The sequence below is a fragment of the Mytilus trossulus genome, chromosome 8 (assembly GCF_036588685.1).
Source record: "Mytilus trossulus isolate FHL-02 chromosome 8, PNRI_Mtr1.1.1.hap1, whole genome shotgun sequence".
NCBI lineage: Eukaryota > Metazoa > Mollusca > Bivalvia > Mytilida > Mytilidae > Mytilus > Mytilus trossulus.
Genome location: NC_086380.1, coordinates 24,620,769 through 24,642,056, shown reverse-complemented (window position 1 = coordinate 24,642,056; position 21,288 = coordinate 24,620,769). Strand labels below are relative to the sequence as shown.

At 31.2% G+C, this 21,288-nt stretch overlaps 1 pseudogene; it reads right to left on the bottom strand.

Annotated features, from left to right (window-relative positions):
* Window positions 1–8,856: 8,856 nt before the first annotated feature.
* On the bottom strand, window positions 8,857–20,378 carry LOC134727490 (uncharacterized; annotated as a pseudogene).
* Between the last annotated feature and the right edge of the window lie 910 nt (window positions 20,379–21,288).

The following is a 21,288-nucleotide window of genomic DNA, read 5'->3' as shown; positions in this document are numbered from 1 at the left end:
TGTGAAATAAAACTTACTAATTAATCTAGATATAAACTTTTTAAAAAATAGTATCCATACACAATGACAATATTACTGTAACTGCATGAAATAATACACACATGTATTGTTACCATCTGATAACGGTGCATGACAAATAAAAGACACATTGTAAGTAATTTGTTGTACCACTTAGTTTATGGAAAAGGGGGAAGGGTATGCTTTTTTTCTATTTTTAATGTCATTTTAATCGCGGAAAAGTGGTTATTTGTTTAACTATTTTTATTGAATCGAATGAAAAATTCAAAAAGGTTGTCTTTTGAATAGCAATACATTTTATTAACAGATAAGCATGATATAATTATGTACTCTCCGCACAGACCCTTTTCTGAGTTACGTTAATGTTATTGAATAGAATATTAGATTATCTTATTAGTTGATCATTTGATAGAGTTAAAGGTAAACATAAATTTAAAAAAGTTAAGAACTGACACAAAGACGAATATAAATACATGTAGGTTACAGTATGATTTACAATTCAGCGTTTATCGTCCTGAAGATGCATGAAATATTTGCCACTGGACGTTAAGCAAGCAACCAAAAATCAACCAACCTATTCAGTGTGACTATCTGGCTTCTTATTTATGAAAGTCTATATCAAAATTCATCTCACATATACATATGATAATGTTTCTTTATTGTAGCGATACATTAACTTTGTTTCTAAAATAAAAATGCGGGCAATGAAGGTTTCTTTTACATCTACATGTATCATCGATTGAACTTTAAAATGTAAATTTCCAAATCGACAACAAAAAACTATCAGACGAATAAAATTTTGAAGTAAATTATAGATTGCATTTTTATCAAGGAAAATAATGACCTCACACAGGTCATTATTTTATGCCTTTGAGCATATTTCATTGAAACATGGTATCGTCCGGGTTGATTCTGAAAAAGAATGATATGTTGTTCTGAGAGAAAATAACTCCATACAGGTATATAATACGTGTTAATTTGGATCTAAATAGAATAAACATCCGATTCGGCACAAGTTCGATTCAAACGTTCGAACTATGATCTAATGTGTTAAAGTCATCAGTTGAGATGATGCACTTTTATTTCTCAGTCAAAGAGGTCTTCTGATTTTGGTTTTGATATTAAACGTTTGTTGCTGAATATAGAACGTATAATCGGAATTCACTTGCATAAAGGTTTGAAGTTTAACATTTGGTGGTCGCTGTACCCTTTGGAATTGATTAAAATGTTTATTAAACTTGTGAATCAAAGACTAAGTCTGTCTATTTGCTTGTTAAATATCAGTCCGCCTGTGGATAATAGTCATGGTAGCCAATTAATAAGTGCTTACCTAACAATGAATTAGTTTTGTCGATTTCGAATATCGTATTACTTCATAAAAAATCATACCAAATTCCCCAGATCTGTAATAAATGCACACATAAATCTTTAACAGGTATTTTCTTTAGACGTTAAAGGATTTACAAATAATGAACTGTGTAATGAACATAGTTTATGAACTTGGAAACGAAACTTGTTTTTCAACTGCAACGTAAATACATCAATAAAACTGACAAGAGAAAGATTAAATATTACCAAGACTAAACGAGTGTTTGTGAACAAACCTTTAAACCTTATATCAGGCCTTGAGAAATTTACACTGGTATGTTTTATAACAAAACAATGTGTTATTTTGTACAAAATAAATCTTTGACCCTGCTTTTTTAAAGTTTATCTAAATAATTTAGTTACATACATGTACATATTCTAAAATATGTTGCTGAATTAATTTTTGCATCATCTAGTTTTTTTCCTTCAGTAAACGGAGCGAATGTTGATATAAGATGATACTGATGTTTTGTACACAAACTGTTATAACTGTTAACATATCTTTTATTATAAGGTACTCTGGAAAATGATGAAAAAAAGCTTTTACACATTACAGAGTTTTGTTTTGCATTTTGGCCCCGGTGGATTTTTCAAAAAAGAAAGTTATTGTGTAATATAATTCATTTTTAGACAGTTCAGTACTAATTTAGCCTTCAAAGATGGTTTATAAGATCTTCAAGATTATTTTTACATCTTTTATTGCCTATTTTCCTAGCTAAACCAGTCATCGGTCCAGCAATTAATGTAATATTTACAAACTTTTTTTTTCTACACGAAGTTTTTGAAGCAATTTTACAAAACAACATGATTTTCATTGGATTAAATGAAAGCAATATGTAAACAGCTTCGGCAAAGTTATTACTTCAAGCGATTTAAGTTCTACTTATAGCCACATTTTGGGGGGAAATGTGACATCTTTTCCCCCTTTTTTGTAATATATTATAGCAAATAAATTTAGATTGTTGTTATGGATGGTATGACTTCAAACGATTGAAATTCTACTTTTAGCAAAATTTTGGGGAAATATGTGACTAATTCCCCCCCCCCCCTTTTTGCATGGATACACACAAAAGAAACTATATTTTAACATTTTATATACTGGATATAAAATCTATGGAAGATTTTTGATTACATACATATGCACATATATGACATAAATAGTATGCTTAATATTGCAAGAAAGCTGTGAAAAGGGGATGGTTAAATTTATGAGAGTAAATTTTGATATATTTTCCTAACTGTTAATTGCTACCTTAGCTTGAAAATCTTACCCTGAAGTAGGACAATACATGTATATAACATGGATGGATGGACCAGAAATACATTATTTTCTTGTTCCGATACTTGCAGTAAAGAAAAGATTAAACCAGCGTTTCCCCTGGGTCAATTATTTTTTTCGCCACCCCTTTCGCCAAAACAATATATTTTTCGCCACTTTATTATTTTTTTCGCCAAAAATATTTTTCCTTTAAAATTTTCTTTTTTTCCAGCCCCCACCAAAAAAAAAGAACTTTTTTTTTTTACAACAAAACGAAGAATCTTATTACTTGGAATTGATCCCTCGTGTAAGGTGTAGTCATTAAATTGAAGGGTTGCTCTCATGCCAACCTTTTAAATAGATTTCTTCATAACGACAGTTTTCTTTTCTAGACCATCGTAAATAAGTAATATGCTTGAAACACCTGTGTTACTGAAACGACTTTGTAGTACCATTTAATCATTAAACACATTTATCTAGCGGACATCCATGTGTTTATTTGGCCACCTTTATATAAAAGTTTTAGAAATTAATCCATTTAGAAACATTTAAGAATTATCTAAAATGTTCTGTGTCTTTACATTATTAATATGATATAATACAGACGTTTTGGACATTCGTAATTCTAACGGAACTTGTCAAATCACTGCCTATAAAAGTACTTTGACACCATGGAGATGATATAGTGTTTAAATTGCTGTGTTGTTACAATAGTTTAACGATGCTCGATGAAAGCTTCATTGTCACTAAAAAAATTTTAGTAAATTCTGTGTTGATTTATATTTGATCGATTGAACATCACCATAATTGAGGTTCACACGCGTGAATTTCAATTAAATCATTTAAAGTCGAAATGTAATATGATCCACTTTGACCTTTAGGTCTTAGATATCCTTTACTCTTGAATTGAAGACATGGTAGCCAATTAATAGGTGCTGATATGACATTAACGAATAATTTAGCTTTTTCTTAATATCAGGTTATTTTATCAAACAACATATTTAAGTTCTCGAAGTTTAATTAAGCTTAGGTATGCACACAAAAATCTCTAACAGTCGTTTTCTTTTAGCAACGCCATATAAGGATTTACGAATGACTGAGAAATGAACTTAGTTTGTGAACTTCGAAACGAATTTTGTTTTTCAACTATCTAGATTTATTAAACTCACCAGAGTAGGAAAAAATATCACCCAGACAAAACAAACATTTCTGTTAACATAACCCTTTTAAACCTAATATCAGGCCTCCATAAATTTATACAGGTATGTTGTTATAACAAACTTTGAGGTTTTTGATATTTTCTACAAAATATTTCTATAAATTTATGATGTGCTTGCTGCTTATCTAAAAGTATGCGTATAAATTCAAATTCCTTCGTCAGTGAATTTGTAACAGAAGTAAAATTGAGTCTATGCATATAGCTTTTGTCGAACTTTTGTTGCAGAAAGCTCGATATAAGGATAGTGATCTGGCGGCGGCCACGTTAGCTAACTTTTTAAAAGCTTTATATTTTACAAGGAAGAAGACCTGGATGCTTCATACTCTGTATGTAGATGCCTCATTTAACGAAGTTTCCGTCAGTCACATGTCAAATGTCATTGACCTCATTTTCATGGTTCAGTGAACACTTGAAAGAAAACCATTTTTTGAAATGTTGAATTCTCTCTTATTATAAGTAATCGGATAATTATATTTGGTATGTGCGTACCTTGCAAGGTCATCATGCCCGTCAGACAGTTTTCACTTGACCTCGACCTCATTTCATGGATTACTGAACAAGGTTAAGTTTTGGTGGTCAAGTCCATATCTCAGATACTATAAGCATTAGGGCTAGCATATTCGGTGTATGAAAGACTGTAAGGTGTACATGTCCAACTGGCAGGTGTCCTCGGACCTTGACCTCATATTCATGGTTCAGTGGTTATTCTAAAGTTTTTTGTGTTTTGGTCTGTTTTTCTCATACTTTATGCATTATATCTACTATATTTGTTGTATGGAATGATTGTAAGGAGTGCATATCTAGCGGGCAGATGTCGTCCTTGACCTTGAACTCATTTTCATGGTTGAGTGGTCAAAGTTAAGTTTTTGAGTTTTGGTCTTTTTATCTTATACTATATGCCATAGGTCAACTATATTCATTGTATGCAAATATTTTATGATCTATATGTCAGTCGCACAGGTTTTTTTTTACCTCGACCTCGTTTTCACGGTTCATTGCTAAGAGTTAAGTTTTTGTGTTTTGTTCTATTTTTCTTAAACTATAAGTAATAGGTCAACTATATTTGTTGTATGGAAGCATTGTTAGCTGTTCATGTCTGCCTGTCATGGTTCATCTGTCCTTTACCTCATTTTTATGGTTCATTGGTCTTTGTTTAGTTATCTCTGTTAATGTTAAGTTTATGTGACAGTTTTTAATAAACCTTTAAACTTAGGACTATCAACATAATATCAATGACTAGTAAAGAAGGCGAGACATTTCAGCGTGTGCACTTCTCTTGAATAATGGGATGCATTATATTTTTTTTTGGATTAACAATTCGTAATGACGTAGATACTTCAAAATATTTTACTAGATCTATTTTATCAAAATCTTTCGAAAGTTATGCATATGCTCCTTATTCTACAGTAAAAGTAATCTAAATATTTTGCAAAATAATTGCAAAAACAATTTGATTGATATTGTATTTGTTTGCAATAGAAAAAATATGTGTTCAACTTGATACTTCTAATCTAAGATACAGTATAAAAATTATAAGCTTAATATCCCCATTTGTTTCTTGTACCAAAACAGGTAAAAGTAAGGTTTTATCCTAGCTGCCTTTTTTATATGGCCATTTAATGTTTTCTTAAGCAACATTCTAATTAGAACATCGAACATCGAAAGGAAGTTACGTCGTAAAAATTATAATTCATAAACCATTTTTAGTTATGTTGTTACATACATGTCCTTGAGACTTTTATTACGTACAAGTACAGCTTTGAAAATTAATAGATGAGAAAAATGACGAATGCATGACTAAATCCTTTATCATTTGGATGGTTGTGTTTCCCTTTGTGATTCAAAGTTGAATACAATTCCAACAGGTTCAAAGAATAAAAAGCAAGTATCAAGGCCTAACGCGAAACTTTGAAAGAATTGAAATGCAGTTTAAAACTTATTAGGTCGACCAATGACACATAGAATTACCATGACTTAACGAGGCCCAATCTAAAAGAATTATGAAAAATCTGACCAATAACTATGTCTGAATTTTTTCCTCAATTCCTATATATGTATAATGAATGCATTAAGCTAAAAAAATATATACCTTACCTTTATTGTAGTAACGGGAGGGACATGCTAAAATAGGGCTAATATTATAATGGATATATATATATAGTAAAAATTGCCCTGCAATGAACTTAAAGTGAATTTTAAAAAAACTGTTCAATAACTAATTTTATTTTTCACATATGACATGCATCAAACATTACACTTTCCATCCAAAGTCAGAAAACCAGGTGTTGCGGGGGAAAATTTTGATAGGGGAGCTCTCAAAACCTACATTTTACCATTTTTTTTAAAAGAAAATCAAGATATCAAATCAAAATATCCAAAATTAATTTTTAAAAATGTAATAAGTTGTCTCTTTGTTATCCCTGATCAACAAAACTGTAATTATTAATTAAAGAAACATACTTAAAAGGTAAAATTTCACACGGAGGGGGGGTGCAAAATTTCAAGTCATTTATTATCATATCTTCACAAGCAAAAATTTAATAATCAAAAATAATTGAAAAGAAATATGGAAATGTAAATAAAACAAACTTATAATACAAACATAAAAGAAGGCATTTGAGTTAAAAGAAATAAAAAAAACTTGGTTTATTGGGTTTGACATTTTTGTAGGGAGAATCTCAAAACTTTTTTTTTTATTTTACAAATAGAAAATATCATTAGGAATTGAATTGCACTTTATTTGAAAAAAGTAGATTCCTAGTATAAACTTGCAAATGGAAATATTGGTTAAAAATCTTAATGGGGAACATCACAAAACACAACTGAATATCTAAAAAAATAAAATGTAATGCAATACCTTTTTTACATAATCAATGAACCGTGAAGTTGATTAGTAGGGTCAAATACCAAAATCATATTATTTATACTCTGATGCCTTTATGTTTATATAAAGTTTTCATAATGATATCATAGCACAATCCTTTATGGTAAAATAAAATAACTTCTACCTGCAGTTCAACCAGACTTTTAACCAATGGACTGACGGACACAGAGATCTTTACACTATAATCCCCTACTTTTAGTAGACGAATATATATAAACTTGTGAGGGTTCAACTATAAAAACAGATATCTCATACAGAATCCTGTTGAAATCATTAAAAGCTGGTCTTTATAGCCTGGAGGCTTGGGTACTTTTTAGGACGTGTGAACTCCTCTCTGGGAAAGACGAGTTTTTTTTTCTGTCATATCATTTATCTTGAAATTTTGCTGAGCCATTGTATTTAACTGGTTTTTTTTAAATGTTTTTGAGGCAATATGGAGCAGACTGTCAGTAGTCAATTCCAATGTCATTCAGTGCAGATCATATTGTGAGCCTTTATAGCTGAATTGGTTTCATTTGTAATCATACCACATCTTCTTATTTGTTTATATCTACTGCACCCGGGAGACTTGGTGATGACTTCATGCATTTATTCCAACAATGTTCATTACTACAGACAGAACTAACACTCCCTGATCTATTTTTTTGGTTTCTAGGCCAGATAAACATAATAAAAAAAACAATCTCTTACTGATTGAGTATTTAATAATTTCAATATTAACAATATAACAAATAACATAAATTCAACAATGAAAACAAGGTAACAATATATGTTTATGAACATATTTTTAAAGTCCCTAAAACATAAGGTTGATAACTGAAATCAAATGAAATTGTAATTTTTGTGCAACATTATAGTCATAAACTTACAAACAAAAAAGAGGGCTTTTATGTTGAATTTGTGAGTCTGAGACCAGATTACAAAGCAACAACTTCTAAAAAAAATGTGCTAAATTCTGATAATTATTAATTGATGCATTTTTAATATTTGTTTTCCAAATTCTATCTTTCTTCAGACCTCAAATTCTTTTCATGTGTACTGCGCATGACTATATTAGGGAAGCAGTTTTGGCAAAGGCGTTTATTGACGTACCCATCCTTCCAAGCATACCTTATCAATATAAACTGAACAGATGGTCACTCAGGAAATTGTGATTCACTTTTTCCTACTGGTTTATCCAGGATATCCATTAGTATTACACAAATATACAAAAGGTTACCAAATATAAAATAATTGTCTTGTAGAGAAGCCAAGAAAATTTTGTTAACAAATTTTCCTTATACACAAATACAATTGGTAGTAAAATTTCAAAATACCCTCTTACAGTAAGTTCCTGTACTGAAAATCTAATTATTGCACTCAACAGGTTAAGATCTGGAGTCTATTCTGGACCAAATATGAAATTATTCCCTTTCATAGAAGCTTAGACAATTTTGAAGACAAACTTTTACCTTGTACAATGAGTAGTTACATTTCAAACTATCAGCAAACACAAGTGGCTGAACTGCAGATCTAAAAACTGCTTAATCGTTACAGCTCAATATTTTCAAGCTTTGGACCAAATATAAAATCATCCACTTTCATAAAAAGCAAAGAAAACTTTACAAAAATAATTTCCTTGTACATTCAGCAGTCATACTTTAAACTGAGTAATTAATTTGGCTGCATACCAGATAAAAAAATGCTTACAACTCTCCATGATCAAGCTCTGGGCTTCATATAAAATCATTCCCTCTCATAGAAACGAAGAAATAATTGTCGAAAGATTAATAGACATACAGAATTAGATACCGTGATGCAGGTAAAATCAAATGCTCACTGATGATACCCCCACCTGAATATTTCCTTATAAAACAGAAAGATGTTGAAATTTCAGAAATCTTGGTAAATTGAAATTGTTCCTGGGAAAAATGTAAGTAAAATTTTCCACATTGCTATCATGTGTGAAATTATACAAGTGTAAGATAAACAGGATGTTGTTGATTGATGAATCTGAAAAAGAATCACATGGTATTGCTGACTTCTATAGTAGTTTCTGAGAAAAATGTGACAAGAAAAAAATCAACTTGGCTATCATGTGTAAAATCATACTAATTTTGTTAAACAGGAAGTTGTTGAGTGGAGAATCTTAAAATGCATCACAGGTTAAAGCTTACTTATAAACCCTGAAATAAAATATCAGAAATCCTCGTCTTCAAGTTCCTCAAAAAATTAAACAAAATATATTTATGGCACAGACAGAGGTAGAACAGTAAACCCCTATTTTGTTTAAAGCGCATGTATAAATATCAAATGCTGCCCTATTTATCAATACATGTTCATGTGTATAGTCACTGTATACAGTAATAACATCATTCTTCATTAGAAAAAAAGTTGGCTCTCTTTTGGATCACTCGACGATTGTTACTAATTCTGGCCTTTCCACTGCCTGTCTTTTCACTCAACAAATAAAAAAGTACATCGAATCCATCTCTATGATAAGAAATTTTCAGATGATTGTAAGTCAATGTTGAATCTTCAAGTTTCTTGAAAATTGTTCTAGAGAGGACCTTATTTCTTAACAAGTGTTCTAATGACTCTTTATTCGGTTGCACACCCTGAAATGTAACTTGGTGACTGCTGTCAAAATAGTCAGATAGGAGAACATCAATTTTCTCCGTCTTTTTTACAAGAGACATAAGCATTCTACAATCATCTAAAGCGTTGTGAGCGGAATAAGCTTCATTCAACAGTTTCTGAGCAATATACTCTTGATTGTAATTTTCAAATTCTGGATACAACATTTTGAAAAAAGGTAAAGTATCACAGAATCCAACAATATATCTTGAAAAATGATTCCATAATTTATAAAATTTTAATTGATTAAATAGTATGATACTGTCAAATCGCCTATTGTTATGAGCAGCAAGCACAATGTGTTTGTCACTGGCACAAAGTGACATTAAAAACTGTATGAAATCTAAAAGAACTTGCTGTGGGTGTTTATGTGAAACTGGTTCATCATTGTATAGGAGCTCATTTGTCGCTGTATTGAACTTTAATCCTGTCACTCTACATGCATCTTCTGAAATTTCTTGAGTAGGAGTTGCGTACCTGTTAAATTCTTGTTCTTCACAAACTGGAGAGATTTGTGTAATTGAACTTTGTCTACCTATATAAAAAAGAAAATAACTTAATAAATTGATTAAAATAAGTAGATTGAATGATTGTCATGGTAAAAGTTCAATTGCAAATTTCATTTGCATAATTAAACCAAGAGTAACAATAGTGGACACAGACCAGTATGGATAGTACTTAGCAGTCTGAGAGTATTGCATAGGAATATGACTCAACTTACTAAATGATACCTCTACATCCCACATTTGATTAACTAAATTATATCAATTATCTCCCTTGGAATTTCTTAGACCAGGATTATTTTCTTTATATTTTCCAATAAATGTGCATCTATGACTTAAAGTTTCATAACATTTCCTTGATGAGGCATTCTAAAAAGTTGCAAATTAAAAAGGTGGAAGGACATTATTTGGCTCAACTAATGAATTCCTGATTGTCTAGAACTTTTTCCTGAATAAAATACCATTGCTATACGACAGTGTTTTTTTTTTACAATAGAACTATAAAGGAACACAAGCTTTTTTTTTTAGATGATTTTCTCTTGACTATTTTCCCTAATAGTAAAAAAGACGTAACCAGCAAATAGTTTTTAACCATTTTCTGAACTTTTGTCTTTGAATAAAAGTGACAGCATAGACTGATAATACATCATTCTGATGCCATGGTTTTCTTTATAAAAAAATACTTATTGACTGGCTTTTTCAAACAATAGCAAGTTTAACTATGTTTCCACTCTTTATCCATTCAATGATTTGTCCTAATAGCCTGTCAGTCAATAAGTATATAATATTGTCAGAAAATATCAAGTTTTTGTGAATACTTGGCTGATAGGTGAAATTGTTTGGCAAGTCTGGCATATTCCCTTACTCCTAAAGCTTGTACAAATAAACTTGATGCTTTCCTATTTCCAATTCATATTTATATCATACTTAGTCCTGTGGTCTCTAAATCATAAAAAACTACAACTTTCTCAATATGATCACAGTTGTCCTCTGATGGTCCTGGAATAACTGTCAAATCAGGTTCTTGTGCATCAGCTAAAATATACAATTGAGCTCAAATTATATCTTGTAAGAAGACCTATCAGGAAAAAATCAATATAATGTATAAAATTGGAAAGAAGGGATGTAATAACACTGTTTCGGTTTTTGTGTTGTAATTCACTGTCATATGAAAAAGTAATGGAAACACTTTTTTTTTGTTAAAGCTTCAAAATACATTTTGATTTCAAATTTCCTTCTTATTTTGATATTGTTATATATTTGGATAATTGTATATTTGAAAATTGTATATTTGGATATTTGAAAAAAACAACGCAATATTAGATATGAAATACAAACCACAAAAGAGAGTAACAGTATTATAAATAATTTACCAATAATGTTAACAGGGCAATTTCATTAATGGAAATTAGTCATGTTCTTTCATTGTCAAAATTATATTAAAAGGTTGTTCATCATGAAAGTTCAATCATATTCCCCAAACATCTAAAAAAAAAATCTAACATAAATTATCTTTCTTCGTTAGAAAATAGTAAATCCCAAATAAATATAACTATAATTTTATATCAAATATTTTGAAATATATTTTATATATGGGTGTGCTTTGATAATATCATATGTTGTAGGAACAATTATTGTTTTTTTAAATTCTTATTGAAAACGTACAGATAAAATTTATACATACCAATGACATTTGAATAGTAAGTGTCCCCTTCCCTGATTTCATGACTTCTTGTTTCTGAAGATCTCTGACTTTTAAGTTTCAAACGTTGTAACTGTAAAATATAAGAAATAAACATTCCTTTGCATTGTTTCATGTAAAAGTAAAGTCTACACACTCTAAAGCATGACAAATTTAATGTTTATTCACATAGTTATAATGATACAATAGGATAATACTTTATATAAAATTTAAAAAAAAAAAAACAATTTAGAGGATTTTTTTCATTTAAAAACTTTCTATCATATGATCAAAGGGATGTAACTCCCACAAAACAGGGATTTTTAATTTTTTTTTATCATGAAAATAAGAAATTTCAAAAGGCAGCATAAAACTATGTTTAGAATTTATCGATCTCCTTAAAAGTCATTTAATGTATAAAGATTGTGTTCGAATGAAAATTCTGAAATGTTTTTAAATCAAACCTTAAATTCCTTAGTCTTTGCTACAGTCCTTTTCCTGTTAACATCCATGTCTCTTATTGCAGATGTTACTGTTGTGGCAATTCCAGGACTAAGACCAAGCTCTTCATGGACCTAAAAAAAACACACAAGAACTTGGGAGCTGTGTCTTACATTGTGTATGATAACATTTCACAAAGCTACCATCCTAAGCAACATTTATATTATTCTTTTTGATAGATTTTTTTCTATGTATGTGCCTGTCTCAAGTAAGGAACCTGTAATTCTGTGGTTGTCGTTTGTTTAAGTGTTACAAATTTGTTTTTTGTTCTATCTTTTTATAAAAATAAGGCGGTGAGTTTTCTTTGAATTGTTTTACATTGTCATTTCGTGCCTTTTATAGCTGACTATGCAGTATGGGCTTGGCTTATTGCTGAAGGCCATATAGTCACCTATATATATAATTGTTAATTTCTGTGTCAAGTTTGTCTCATGGAGAGTTGTCTCATTTGCAATCATACCATATCTTCTTTTTTATATCTATGAGTTTCATGTGATTATGGTTTATCTTTCAACTTAACCTAATTAGTGAACCAGTTTAACAGTTTTTCAAGTTTATAAACCATATTCTGTTTAACAAAATAATTTAAATTATTAGTACCTGTGCAACATATTTGTAGCCTTCATTTTTTTGACAAACAGCAGCAGACAATCTGTGAGCTAAACTTCCACTCTCACTGTAATGCTTGTCTTTTGGGGCCTTTGATCGAACAATGTTGTTAAAGCTTTCATTAGGATTACAGGAATCTAGTTTGCTCATCTTTCCCAGGTCAAGGTCTGTAAACACTTTTAAAAGATCTTTTTTCAAGTTTTCATCTTTGAGATCTGCACCCCATGGTAGATTTCTGTGCTTTGCTGTGGGTTTGTTTTTCATTTGGCACCAGTCTCCACATTCATCATGATTACCAAACTGGTGTAGCACTACAGATGGTAAACTGTTCTTTATTCTGTCTGAGTCACCTTTGTTTTGGGCTAACATGAAAGAAAAACTTTTAATGAGAGCAGTAATTGTTTTTACAGACAGCTCTTTATATTTGCCTTTTATTTTGTGGAGCCTATTTGATATGTTCTTCTTTACATGATTGATGTCACTGACCTTTTACAAACATGAGTCGACTTCACATCTTGCCCGATTGAATGCTGTGCAATCGTCATCTCCTATTAGTGTAATAACCGGGTATCTTTCTTTTTGGCGTCTTTTAGTATTTCCACAATCATGTCTGGTTCCATAGATTTGGCTGAGCCACACCATTTCTTACGAAATTTATGTTTTGTTGGTAACTGTTTTTTTGAATTTTGCCACATCACATTTCCTGAATCTCTTATATCGTGCACTATAGCCAACAACCTTTCCTGTTTTTTTCCCAATCATGGAAGCTGTTCCTACAAAAAAAGTTTTCCATTGAATATTTTTTTTAAATTACTGGATTTCATTAATTACGTGTTACACCCACTTTCATGTCAAAAGGAATCTTGCTCCTCAAATATATTATTCACATTATTGTAACCTTCATAAAAATAGTTGATACCAGGAGTATTTTGAATGTATTTCTATTCAAATTTATTTCATTTTTATAACCATGTTCATTTTTATACACATATGTTTTTCTGCTGGTGGAAAATATTCTTTTTTACCTCTATGCCTTTTTCAATTTAGTTTTGCAAACAAACATAAACATATTTTACATACAATTTTCATTACTTACAAAAAAAACAAAAGAGAAAAAAAAAGAAGATGTGGTATAATTGCACATGAGACAACTCTCCACAAGAGCCCAAGATGACAGAGAAATTAACAATTATAGGCCTTTAAGGGCATACGATACAGTTACAGGGAAGGTAATGACGTTGCTAACGTAATTTGTTATTTTCGCGACGTCAAACTGTGACATATCGGGAAAAGATGCATTTTTCGACTGATTTTCATCATTCAAACTGATTTAATTTGAAAACGAGTTCATGGACCCCTATTTTTCAAAACGGCATTTTGTTTCATTTTGCAGGGAGATTATGTGACCCAAATTTTATAAAACTGTAAATAGAGGATTTTTTTTATTTTGATAAACATGCAGTAAAAAATGACGTTTTTTTCCTAAATTCATGAACATTTGATAAATATGAGCTATTTCTGAATATAAAATTGCATATTTTTTATGATATTTATAAAATTCAGAAATTAACGATTATTTAACAAAAAACAATTTGTGTTTATCTTTTATTACAAAAAAGTTATGTCTTTCTTTCGAAAAAGAAATTACGGCCACAAATCTGAATTTCGAGCAAATATACAAAATTTCGACCTCATTTTACTCAAAAAGTAGCACATGAAGGTATATTTTTTATTACATATTTGATTTAATCAGGTAAAAAACAGCCTATATGCAAATTTTCATGAACTTGTAATTACAGAATCAAAACTGTATCGTATGCCCTTAACAATGTGCAAAGCCAATACAGTATAGCCAACTGTTAAAGGCCCCTAAGTGACAAATAAATCAATATTGTCTGATGAAGTATTCATTTTGTCCAAGAAACCCGTAAAAGGTAAACAAGATGGATAAAATCCAATTGTTATAATTTCTTTAGCCAAATTCTTTTGCAAACGATGAATCTTTCATTGCAAACTCTTTTTTTTTTCTTTTCCAAAATGTGTAAAAATGGAGGCTGCCAACGGAAACCCTGCTTCCAAGAATGATATATCTGTTCAATATTTCTTAGTTTTAAGAATGAAATAATTTTTTTTTTAGTTTAAGTATGACATGTAAACAGATCGTAATACTTCCATCTTAAGATAGGTAAATTATAAAGATATAGTTACCAGACAAACTATTGTAACACCTTCCTGAGCCCCTTCTCTGATAAGCTCCGTCTGCTGATGCTGTTATTCCAGTTACATTAATAGGGCCACACACAGGATTAGTGTTATCATTTGAAGCTATTCCACTACTGCTTGTTGCAGTTTCTGACCCACTAGCAATGGCATGAATTGCATCACTGTCATTATCGGCTTGTAAATTACCTGAAATGAAACTAGAGGCTCTAAAGAGCCTGTGTCGCTCACCTTGGTCTATGTGAATATTAAACAAAGGAAGCAGATTGAAAATTGACTACAAAGGTCAATAACTCCTACAGGGGTCAATTGACCATTTCGTTCATGTTGACTTATTTGTAGATCTTACTTTGCTGAACATTATTGCTGTTTACAGTTTACCTATATCTTTAATAATATTCAATATAAAACAGCAAAATTTCCTTAAAATTACCAATTCAGGGGCCGCAACCCAAAAACAGGTTGTCCAATTCATCTGAAAATTTCAGGGCAGATAGATCTTGACCTGATTAACAATTTTACTTCATGTCAGATTTTCTCTAAATTATTTGGTTTTTGAGTTATAAGCCAAAAACTGCATTTTACCCCTATGTTCTATTTTTAGCCGTGGCGGCCATCTTGGTTTGATGGCCAGGTCACCGGACACATTTTTTAAACAAGAAACCCCAAAGATGATTGTGGCCAAGTTTGGATCAATTTGGCACAGCAGTTTCAGAGAAGAAGATTTTAGTAAAAGATATATAAAATTTACGAAAAATGGTTAAAAATTGACTTTAAAGGGCAATAACTCCTAAAGAGGTCAACTGACCATTTTGGTCATGTTGACTTATTTGTAAATCTGACCTTGCTGAACATTATTGCTGTTTACAGTTTACCTATATCTATAATAATATTCAATATAATAACCAAAAAAAGCAAAATTTCCTTAAAATTACCAATTCAGGGGCCGCAACCCAAAAACAGGTTGTCCAATTCATCTGAAAATTTCAGGGCAGATAGATCTTCACCTGATTAACAATTTTACCCAATGTCAGATTTGCTCTAAATGCTTTGGTTTTTGAGTTATAAGCCAAAAACTGCATTTTACCCCTATGTTCTATTTATAGCCATGGCGGTCATCTTGGTTAGTTGGCGGGGTCACAGGACACAATTTTTAAACTAGATACCCCAATGATGATTGTGGCCAAGTTTCAAATAATTTGGCCCAGCAGTTTTAGAGGAGAAGATTTTTCTAAAAGATTACTAAGATTTACGAAAAATGGTTAAAAATTGACTATAAAGGGCAATAACTCCTAAAGTGGTCAACTGATCATTTTGGTCATGTTGACTTATTTGTAGATCTTACTTTGCTGAACATTATTGCTTTTTACAGTTTATCTCTATCTGAAATAATATTCAAGATAATAACCAAAAACAACAAAATTTCCTTAAAATTACCAATTCAGGGGCAGCAACCTAACAACGGAATGTCAGATTCATCTGAAAATTTCAGGGCAGATAGATCTTAACCTGATTAACAATATTACCCCTTGTCAGATTTGCCCTAAATGCTTTGGTTTTTGAGTTATAAGCCAAAAACTGCATTTTACCCCTATGTTCTATTTATAGCCATGGCGGCCATCTTGGTTAGTTGGCGGGGTCACCGGACACAATTTTTAAACTAGATACCCCAATGATGATTGTGGCCAAGTTTGGTTAAATTTGGCCCAGTAGTTTCAGAGGAGAAGATTTTTGTAAAAGTTAACGCCGGACGACGACGCCGGACGCCGGACGCCAAGTGATGAGAAAAGCTCACTTGGCCCTTCGGGCCAGGTGAGCTAAAAATGATTGACAATTTAAAGATAAAAGCAACCGTACAACAGGTCTGACAATGTCTGATTCCCCTGAAAATTTAAGGGAATAGAGATCTTGACCCCATGTCAAATATATACTAATTGCTTTAGTTTCAGAGTTATAAGCCAAAATCTGCATTTCACCCCTATGATTTATTTATAGCAATGGCAGCCATGTTTTTTTTACAAAAGAGAAAATGAAACACAAACCTTGTACTTAATAAGGATAATTAAGACTTAGTTTGGTGTTCATTGTTTCATAGCAGGTTTTTTGAAAGTTAACAAACTCAAATAATAGACAAATTACATGTGAACAAAGCCAGATCTAGCGAGCCTCTTGTTTATCATATGAATAAAGTTCTATTTTTCTTTAAAGACTGACATATAAAAACTTATGTTGCGTTAATAATGATTTAAACTTCATTTCATGCTCATTCAAAATAGTGCTAATTTTCACACAACAAATCACATTCACATTAATATTCATGACATGTGTAGGGTGGTTCAATCCTTTGTAGATTAATATTCAATACTAGAAAATATCAGGCTTACACAAATCTGTCATTAAAGAGTCATCATTGATTTACTCACAAGTTTTTGTTAGCAATCCCTCCTCAAACAAAGCATTGTCTACAGACTGTTGTGCTATATTTTCATGAATAGGCTCAACCTCTTCACAGCGTCTTCTTATCAGGTTTTCACTGACATTAAGCAAATTTAATGATGTAAATAAATTATTAAGCTGTATTGGTCCTATTCCACTGTGGTACATACCTGAAATATTAATTTTCATTTAAAAAATTGCAGTATTTGTATGTGTCAATACATTTATGTACATATAGAAATCTGATGTACAGTAGTTATCATGTGTTTATGTAATTTATACATGTTTCTCGTTACTCGTTTTTATATAGATTAGACTGTTGGCTCCAAGTTGAAGGCCGTACATTGACCTATAATGGTTTACTTTTATAATTTGTTATTTGGATGGAGAGTTGTCTCATTGGCACTCACACCACATCTTCCTATATCTAACATATATATGTTTTAAAACTAAAAATTTGAACAACAGTACTTATATAAGGTGACATACTGCAGCTGTGCTATTTGAGCAATCAAATTGCATCGACTATAATTCATCTGTGATAAACATTCAGTGATCCTACATGTATATCCCCTTGTATATGATGTAGACAATGGGTTTCTGTACAGTTTAATTGATGACGTCAATAAAATATACAGGTTGGCGGAAATTTTACGCCTTTCGCTTAAAAGTAAGAAATGATAGTTTCTACTCTAAATACATCAATTGGATCAGTTATAAGAGTTGCAGTTTATAGTGAAACAGCATACCTTGTTTCGAAATTTAAATTTTATTTGTACTTGGCTGGAAAAAAACTTTTTAACAAGATACCATAATGATAAATGCAATGATCATGATGACTGTGGACAAGTTTGGTTAAATTTTTCTTAGTATAGTTTCAGAGGAGAAGATTTTTGTAAAAACCATGATGGACGCAAAAAGTGATGAGAAAAGCTAACTTAGCCCTTTTTACTAATTATGTTTACTTAAAATCTTGCCTTGAGCGGATAGACACTTCAATTTTTATGTGGTGTTTTTTTCATTAACAATTAGCAATTTAATGATCAGTATATATCTGGACAACTGATCTGTCAAATTAATTGCTATTTTTTTTAAAAGAAACAAAAGTATTTAATGATTTCAATACACAAATAATATAAATATAAAAAGTCTGGTTAAACAGTTTTCTATATATATATAACAAGGAGACTATATCAGACCCTAAAAAAAGAATAGGTTTGTTTCCCTAATGCTACCTTCCTTGAAAATACTACCTACTTAGAAATATTTTATTGTCCTAATGTGAAAATATTTATTTTTATTCAGATGGACATGAAGCTAGACTTATAAACATTGATACTTAAATTTCTCAAAGCCAAAAGAAAAAGAAAAGAAATAGCCTACATACATTGTAGCAACAAATATACCCACTGTCTCGATGCATAGATTGGGTACTAAGGGCAAACCAAAATATTTCTAAGTGTGGCCTCATTCTGACACCAAATTTTCAATGATCTTGGATATATCCACATTGCGGCACATGATGTTAAAGGTTTTGTTATAAGAGTCAGGGTTCTCACTAGGAATTTTTCATGGTGAGTCCTGGGACTCATCACTTTTAGAAATGGTGAGTCCCAAAAGATTTTGATGAGTCCAGGATGCAATGTATTTTTTTTTTGTGTCATAAGATAATGAAATGTGACGAAATACAACTTAAACGATGCGTGTTGGGTTGGTAGATTTTATTAAATCAATAAAAAATATGACTTCTTAATACATGTAATACATGTAGTTATTGCTCAAAATTTATACATGTAACAGACTTCTTTCTGGGTCTATATCATATCCTTGATGTGGGGCCACATTGAAAAAAATGTTGGTTTGCCAAAACCAGAGTTCCATAAAAAAGATCAGGGCAATAGTTTGAGTATTTGGTGCATAGTACAGAATAAATTTAAAATGTACATGTACAGAATATAAAAAAGAAGATGTGGTATGATTGCCAATGAGAAAACTGTTCACAAGACACCTCAATGACACAAAAATTAACAACTAAAGGTCACTGTACAGCCATGACAGCCTTCAACAGTGAGCCAAAGCCCATTCAGCATAGTTACATGTAGCTTCAAAAGGCCCTGAAAGCTATATCATAATTATGTCAACAAATTTAATCACAATCTCAATTCAGACAGTATCAAGCTGGAATATTGTGTCCAATATTGCCCCAATTGTCAGGGTTTGATAAGCTCTCAATGAAGCATTTTATTCTACTGTGTAAAGCATCTTTTCACTGGATGATGTAAGATTTTGGTTCTGTAAATTTGATTTTGTATTTATTACATTCTTGCCTGACAGAAAAAAACCAACCAAAAGCAATACACTAAAGTAACAATGATAGTCTGTTGGAAGGGGACGAAAATTGGCTGACCCGTGTTAAGAGAGAGTCATATCTCTTGCACGTTAAAGACACCCTTGTAGATTTCGAAAAAGAGTAGCTAGGCTAATGCTACTACAAGGCAGCACTCGCAAGACATCATAATTATTTGTAGTCCAGGAATTGGTACTACATGTAGGTAAACATGCTACATGTGAATATAAAGTATAAATATACAGGGTGTGCAGATTTTATTTTTGCACTTACCAGTAGCAAGTTTGGTACATCAAATATCCTTGGCCCATGGGATGCATTGTGGGTTTTGCCCATGGCAATACGTACAAAGTCATAACAGTTATAACAACGAACAATCAGGTGACCACATAAACCAGCAGGCAAAATTCCAATTCCATCTTTTAACTTCAATGTAATGTCACATCTGGAATATCTCATATTATCAAAAAAGGTTTGAATGTCAATCACATGTCTGGTATAACCTAGCTATTGGCTTTAATTTTCCAGAAAAATAGAACTCATTGATCTCATCAAACCATGCAGAGGATTGATAAGTGTGATCATGTTGGAAAGAACCTGGTGTAAAAGGGTATCGGGAACGTTCGCCCTGATTACATGTTCCCCCTAGGTTCGTTCGTACTGAGTTTGTTTCGCCCTGGTGTTTCGTTCGCCCTGAGTTTGTTCGCCCTATTCTCATTAATGATATGTATATATGTTACATAAATGAAAGAAATGCATATTTATATTAAAATTTATGTTTATCTATTAAAAGCTGTATATTAATTAAATAAAATTCGTGGCTGCATTGTTACACTTTATTTTATAATTACTTTTAATAACTGTTGATTGCTGCATGATTAGGTATAATTTGAAATCTTTGATATCACTGATTGTAATATGAATTGTCTTTGAGGGATTAATAATGAAAATAACATTTTTATCAAATAAAATAGTCAGCTTGGATGGGTAAAAACACTGATGTACAAATTGTTAAGCATGGAAGGGAAATTATTTTTGCAGCTTGGCTTCTTTGATCTCAGTGTGTTTTGACAAATTTGTTAATAAAGTTAAACATATAAATAACTTAGTCTTTAGGTTTTTTTTTATGTCAAATACTTTGGAGTCTTTGAATCCACAGAACCTTATCCTGGTAGCAGAAAGACAACATAATAACTTAGTATTCAGTTGTTATACATAACAGCAACACGTATTGCATCATAAATAAATATTCCTCTGAATTCGACTTCAGCATATGCCATTACATACAAATAGTTTAGTCTTCAGTTGTTTTATACAATGTAGTGCTGAAATTCACAAAAACTAATTTCCTAGTAACGTATTTACATACAGATACTAACTTAGTTCTCAATACCTTGAAGTTAAAATATCTTGTAGTCCTGAAATTTACAAGAACTTATAACCTAGTAGCAGCTAGCTATAGACAACACAATACATCGTAAATATTCGGCGAAATTGTCAAGAACTTATAACCTAGTAGCAGCTAGCTGTATACAACACAATACATCGTAAATATTCGGCGAAATTGTAAACTGACTTCAACATATTCAATTAAATACACACAACACAACACTGTAATAAAAAATAAA